Here is a 7,566-nt window from a genome sequence, read left to right as displayed (position 1 = left end):
GGCGAGAAATCGTCGTTTTTTCATCGAAATATGCGGTTTTCTGTAAGAATTTTGATGATTTCGTGCAGAATTCTGCTGTTTTCTTGCAATTCAGCCGTTGAATCTTGGTAAAAAGTCATGATTTTGTAGATTTCGTGCTCTTCTTTGCGAATTCAAGATAGAAAACAACGAAAATCAGCGAGAAATCGTCGTTTTGCATCGAAATATGCGGTTTTCTCTAAGAATTTTGATGATTTCGTGCAGAATTCTGCTGTTTTCTTGCAATTCAGCCGTTGAATCTTGGTAAAAAGTCATGATTTTGTAGATTTCGTGCTCATTTTTGCGAATTCAAGATAGAAAACAACGAAAATCAGCGAGAAATCGTCGTTTTGCATCGAAATATGCGGTTTTCTCTAAGAATTTTGATGATTTCGTGCAGAATTCTGCTGTTTTCTTGCAATTCAGCCGTTGAATCTTGGTAAAAAGTGATGATTTTGTAGATTTCGTGCTCTTCTTTGCGAATTCAAGCCAGAAAACAACGAAAATCGGCGAGAAATCGTCGTTTTTTCATCGAAATATGCGGTTTTCTGTAAGAATTTTGATGATTTCGTGCAGAATTCTGCTGTTTTCTTGCAATTCAGCCGTTGAATCTTGGTAAAAAGTCATGATTTTGTAGATTTCGTGCTCTTCTTTGCGAATTCAAGATAGAAAACAACGAAAATCAGCGAGAAATCGTCGTTTTGCATCGAAATATGCGGTTTTCTCTAAGAATTTTGATGATTCCGTGCAGAATTCTGCTGTTTTCTTGCAATTCAGCCGTTGAATCTTGGTAAAAAGTGATGATTTTGTAGATTTCGAGCTCTTCTTTGCGAATTCAAGCCAGAAAACAACGAGAATCGGCGAGAAATCGTCGTTTTGCATCGAAATATGCGGTTTTCTCAAAGAATTTTGACGATTTCGTGCAGAATTCTACTGTTTTCTTGCATTCAGCCGTTGAATCTTGGTAAAAAGTCATAATTTTGTAGATTTCGTGCTCTTCTTTGCGAATTCAAGCCAGAAAACAACGAAAATCGGCGAGAAATCGTCGCTTTGCATCGAAATATGCGGTTTTCTCTAAGAATTTTGATGATTTCGTGCAGAATTCTGCTGTTTTCTTGCAATTCAGCCGTTGAATCTCCGTAAAAAGTGATGATTTAGTAGATTTTGTGCTCTTCTTTGCAAATTCAAGCCAGAAAACAACGAAAATCGGCGAGAAATCGTCGTTTTGCATCGAAATAGGCGGTTTTCTGTAAGAATTTTGATGATTTCGTGGATAATTATGCTGTTTTCTTGCAATTCAGCCGTTGAATCTTGGTAAAAATCATGATTTAGTAGATTTCGTGCTCTTCTTTGCGAATTCAAGCCAGAAAACAACGAAAATTGGCGAGAAATCGTCGTTTTGCATCGAAATATGCGGTTTTCTGTAAAAATTTTGATGATTTCGTGCAGAATTCTGCTGTTTTCTTGCAATTCAGCCGTTGAATCTTGGTAAAAAGTCATGATTTTGTAGATTTCGTGCTCATTTTTGCGAATTCAAGATAGAAAACAACGAAAATCAGCGAGAAATCGTCGTTTTGCATCGAAATATGCGGTTTTCTCTAAGAATTTTGATGATTTCGTGCAGAATTCTGCTGTTTTCTTGCAATTCAGCCGTTGAATCTTGGTAAAAAGTGATGATTTTGTAGATTTCGTGCTCTTCTTTGCGAATTCAAGCCAGAAAACAACGAAAACCGGCGAGAAATCGTCGTTTTGCATCGAAATATGCGGTTTTCTCTAAGAATTTTGACGATTTCGTACAGAATTCTGCTGTTTTCTTGCTATTCAGCCGTTGAATCTTGGTAAAAAGTCATGATTTTGTGGATTTCGTGCTCATTTTTGCGAATTCAAGCCAGAAAACAACGAAAATCGGCGAGAAACCGTCGTTTTGCATCGAAATATGCGGTTTTCTCTAAGAATTTTGACGATTTCGTGCAGAATTCTGCTGTTTTCTTGCAATTCAGCTGTTGAATCTTGGTAAAAAGTGATTATTTAGTAGATTTCGTGCTCTTCTTTGCGAATTCAAGCTAGAAAACAACGAAAATCGGCGAGAAATCGTCGTTTTGCATTGAAATATGTGGTTTTCTGTAAGAATTTTGATGGTTTCGTGCAGAATTCTGCTGTTTTCTTGCAATTCAGCCGTTGAATCTTCGTAAAAAGTGATGATTTAGTAGATTTTGTGCTCTTCTTTGCGAATTCAAGCCAGAAAACAACGAAAATCGGCGAGAAATCGTCGTTTTGCATCGAAATAGGCGGTTTTCTGTAAGAATTTTGATGATTTCGTGGATAATTATGCTGTTTTCTTGCAATTCAGCCGTTGAATCTTGGTAAAAAGTCATGATTTTGTAGATTTCGTGCACTTCCTTGCGAATTCAAGCAAGAAAACAACGAAAATCGGCGAGAAATCGTCGTTTTGCATCGAAATATGTGGTTTTCTGTAAGAATTTTGATGGTTTCGTGCAGAATTCTGCTGTTTTCTTGCAATTCAGCCGTTGAATCTTCGTAAAAAGTGATGATTTAGTAGATTTTGTGCTCTTCTTTGCGAATTCAAGCCAGAAAACAACGAAAATCGGCGAGAAATCGTCGTTTTGCATCGAAATAGGCGGTTTTCTGTAAGAATTTTGATGATTTCGTGGATAATTATGCTGTTTTCTTGCAATTCAGCCGTTGAATCTTGGTAAAAAGTCATGATTTTGTAGATTTCGTGCACTTCCTTGCGAATTCAAGCAAGAAAACAACGAAAATCGGCGAGAAATCGTCGTTTTGCATCGAAATATGCGGTTTTCTGCAAGAATTTTGATGATTTCGTGCAGAATTCTGCTGTTTTCTTGCAATTCAGCCGTTGAATCTTGGTAAAAAGTGATGATTTTGTAGATTTCGAGCTCTTCTTTGCGAATTCAAGCCAGAAAACAACGAGAATCGGCGAGAAATCGTCGTTTTGCATCGAAATATGCGGTTTTCTCTAAGAATTTTGATGATTTCGTGCAGAATTCTGCTGTTTTCTTGCAATTCAGCCGTTGAATCTTGGTAAAAAGTTATGATTTTGTAGATTTCGTGCTCTTCTTTGCGAATTCAAGCCAGAAAACAACGAAAATCGGCGAGAAATCGTCGTTTTGCATCGAAATAGGCGGTTTTCTGTAAGAATTTTGATGATTTCGTGCAGAATTCTGCTGTTTTCTTGCAATTCAGCCGTTGAATCTTGGTAAAAAGTGATGATTTAGTAGATTTTGTGCTCTTCTTTGCGAATTCAAGCCAGAAAACAACGAAAATCGGCGAGAAATCGTCGTTTTGCATCGAAATAGGCGGTTTTCTGTAAGAATTTTGATGATTTCGTGGATAATTATGCTGTTTTCTTGCAATTCAGCCGTTGAATCTTGGTAAAAATCATGATTTAGTAGATTTCGTGCTCTTCTTTGCGAATTCAAGCCAGAAAACAACGAAAATTGGCGAGAAATCGTCGTTTTGCATCGAAATATGCGGTTTTCTGTAAAAATTTTGATGATTTCGTGCAGAATTCTGCTGTTTTCTTGCAATTCAGCCGTTGAATCTTGGTAAAAAGTCATGATTTTGTAGATTTCGTGCTCATTTTTGCGAATTCAAGATAGAAAACAACGAAAATCAGCGAGAAATCGTCGTTTTGCATCGAAATATGCGGTTTTCTCTAAGAATTTTGATGATTTCGTGCAGAATTCTGCTGTTTTCTTGCAATTCAGCCGTTGAATCTTGGTAAAAAGTGATGATTTTGTAGATTTCGTGCTCTTCTTTGCGAATTCAAGCCAGAAAACAACGAAAACCGGCGAGAAATCGTCGTTTTGCATCGAAATATGCGGTTTTCTCTAAGAATTTTGACGATTTCGTACAGAATTCTGCTGTTTTCTTGCTATTCAGCCGTTGAATCTTGGTAAAAAGTCATGATTTTGTGGATTTCGTGCTCATTTTTGCGAATTCAAGCCAGAAAACAACGAAAATCGGCGAGAAACCGTCGTTTTGCATCGAAATATGCGGTTTTCTCTAAGAATTTTGACGATTTCGTGCAGAATTCTGCTGTTTTCTTGCAATTCAGCTGTTGAATCTTGGTAAAAAGTGATTATTTAGTAGATTTCGTGCTCTTCTTTGCGAATTCAAGCTAGAAAACAACGAAAATCGGCGAGAAATCGTCGTTTTGCATTGAAATATGTGGTTTTCTGTAAGAATTTTGATGATTTCGTGCAGAATTCTGCTGTTTTCTTGCAATTCAGCCGTTGAATCTTCGTAAAAAGTGATGATTTAGTAGATTTTGTGCTCTTCTTTGCGAATTCAAGCCAGAAAACAACGAAAATCGGCGAGAAATCGTCGTTTTGCATCGAAATAGGCGGTTTTCTGTAAGAATTTTGATGATTTCGTGGATAATTATGCTGTTTTCTTGCAATTCAGCCGTTGAATCTTGGTAAAAAGTCATGATTTTGTAGATTTCGTGCACTTCCTTGCGAATTCAAGCAAGAAAACAACGAAAATCGGCGAGAAATCGTCGTTTTGCATCGAAATATGCGGTTTTCTGCAAGAATTTTGATGATTTCGTGCAGAATTCTGCTGTTTTCTTGCAATTCAGCCGTTGAATCTTGGTAAAAAGTGATGATTTTGTAGATTTCGAGCTCTTCTTTGCGAATTCAAGCCAGAAAACAACGAGAATCGGCGAGAAATCGTCGTTTTGCATCGAAATATGCGGTTTTCTCTAAGAATTTTGATGATTTCGTGCAGAATTCTGCTGTTTTCTTGCAATTCAGCCGTTGAATCTTGGTAAAAAGTTATGATTTTGTAGATTTCGTGCTCTTCTTTGCGAATTCAAGCCAGAAAACAACGAAAATCGGCGAGAAATCGTCGTTTTGCATCGAAATAGGCGGTTTTCTGTAAGAATTTTGATGATTTCGTGCAGAATTCTGCTGTTTTCTTGCAATTCAGCCGTTGAATCTTGGTAAAAAGTGATGATTTAGTAGATTTTGTGCTCTTCTTTGCGAATTCAAGCCAGAAAACAACGAAAATCGGCGAGAAATCGTCGTTTTGCATCGAAATAGGCAGTTTTCTGTAAGAATTTTGATGATTTCGTGGATAATTCTGCTGTTTTCTTGCAATTCAGCCGTTGAATCTTGGTAAAAATCATGATTTAGTAGATTTCGTGCTCTTCTTTGCGAATTCAAGCCAGAAAACAACGAAAATCGGCGAGAAATCGTCGTTTTGCATCGAAATATGCGGTTTTCTGTAAGAATTTTGATGATTTCGTGCAGAATTCTGCTGTTTTCTTGCAATTCAGCCGTTGAATCTTGGTAAAAAGTCATGATTTTGCAGATTTCGTGCTCATTTTTGCAAATTCAAGATAGAAAACAACGAAAATCAGCGAGAAATCGTCGTTTTGCATCGAAATATGCGGTCTTCTCTAAGAATTTTGATGATTTCGTGCAGAATTCTGCTGTTTTCTTGCAATTCAGCCGTTGAATCTTGGTAAAAAGTGATGATTTTGTAGATTTCGTGCTCTTCTTTGCGAATTCAAGCCAGAAAACAACGAAAATCGGCGAGAAATCGTCGTTTTGCATCGAAATATGCGGTTTTCTCTAAGAATTTTGACGATTTCGTGCAGAATTCTGCTGTTTTCTTGCAATTCAGCTGTTGAATCTTGGTAAAAAGTGATTATTTAGTAGATTTCGTGCTCTTCTTTGCGAATTCAAGCCAGAAAACAACGAAAATCGGCGAAAAATCGTCGTTTTGCATCGAAATATTCGGTTTTCTGTAAGAATTTTGACGATTTCGTGCAGAATTCTGCTGTTTTCTTGCAATTCAGCCGTTGAATCTTGGTAAAAAGTCATGATTTTGTAGATTTCGTGCTCTTCTTTGCGAATTCAAGCCAGAAAACAACGAAAATCGGCGAGAAATCGTCGTTTTGAATCGAAATATGCGGTTTTCTGTAAGAATTTTGATGATTTCGTGCAGAATTCTGCTGTTTTCTTGCAATTCAGCCGTTGAATCTTGGTAAAAAGTCATAATTTTGTAGATTTCGTGCTCTTCTTTGAAAATTCAAGATAGAAAACAACGAAAATCAGCGAGAAATCGTCGTTTTGCATCGAAATATGCGGTTTTCTCTACGAATTTTGATGATTTCGTGCAGTATTCTGCTGTTTTCTTGCATTTCAGCCGTTGAATCTTGGTAAAAAGTCATGATTTTGTAGATTTCGTGCTCTTCTTTGCGAATTCAAGCCAGAAAACAACGAAAATCGGCGAGAAATCGTCGTTTTGCATCGAAATATGCGGTTTTCTGTAAGAATTTTGATGATTTCGTGCAGAATTCTGCTGTTTTCTTGCAATTCAGCCGTTGAATCTTGGTAAAAAGTCATGATTTTGTAGATTTCGTGCTCTTCTTTGCGAATTCAAGCCAGAATACAACGAAAATCGGGGAGAAATCGTCGTTTTGCATCGAAATATGCGGTTTTCTGTAAGAATTTTGAGGATTTTGTGCGGAATTCTGCTGTTTTCTTGCAATTCAGCCGTTGAATCTTGGTAAAAAGTCATGATTTTGTAGATTTCGTGCTCTTCTTTGCGAATTCAAGATAGAAAACAACGAAAATCTGCGAGAAATCGTCGTTTTGCATCGAAATATGCGGTTTTCTCTAAGAATTTTGATGATTTCGTGCAGAATTCTGCTGTTTTCTTGCAATTCAGCCGTTGAATCATGGTAAAAAGTCATGATTTTGTAGATTTCGTGCTCTTCTTTGCGAATTCAAGATAGAAAACAACGAAAATCAGCGAGAAATCGTCGTTTTGCATCGAAATATGCGGTTTTCTCTAAGAATTTTGATGATTTCGTGCAGAATTCTGCTGTTTTCTTGCAATTCAGCCGTTGAATCTTGGTAAAAAGTTATGATTTTGTAGATTTCGTGCTTTTCTTTGCGAATTCAAGCCAGAAAACAACGAAAATCGGCGAGAAATCGTCGTTTTGCATCGAAATAGGCGGTTTTCTGTAAGAATTTTGATGATTTCGTGCAGAATTCTGCTGTTTTCTTGCAATTCAGCCGTTGAATCTTGGTAAAAAGTCATGATTTTGCAGATTTCGTGCTCATTTTTGCGAATTCAAGATAGAAAACAACGAAAATCAGCGAGAAATCGTGGTTTTGCATCGAAATATGCGGTTTCCTCTAAGAATTTTGATGATTTCGTGCAGAATTCTGCTGTTTTCTTGCAATTCAGCCGTTGAATCTTGGTAAAAAGTCATGATTTTGTAGATTTCGTGCTCTCCTTTGCGAATTCAAGCCAGAATACAACGAAAATCGGGGAGAAATCGTCGTTTTGCATCGAAATATGCGGTTTTCTGTAAGAATTTTGACGATTTCGTGCAGAATTCTGCTGTTTTCTTGCAATTCAGCTGTTGAATCTTGGTAAAAAGTGATTATTTAGTAGATTTCGTGCTCTTCTTTGCGAATTCAAGCCAGAAAACAACGAAAATCGGCGAGAAATCGTCGTTTTGCATCGAAATATGCGGTTTTCTGT

This window comes from Gnatocerus cornutus, unplaced genomic scaffold, assembly GCF_029298725.1.
Source record: "Gnatocerus cornutus isolate USDA-ARS CGAHR unplaced genomic scaffold, icGnaCorn1.1 ctg00000028.1, whole genome shotgun sequence".
NCBI lineage: Eukaryota > Metazoa > Arthropoda > Insecta > Coleoptera > Tenebrionidae > Gnatocerus > Gnatocerus cornutus.
This window is presented reverse-complemented; position numbering follows the sequence as displayed.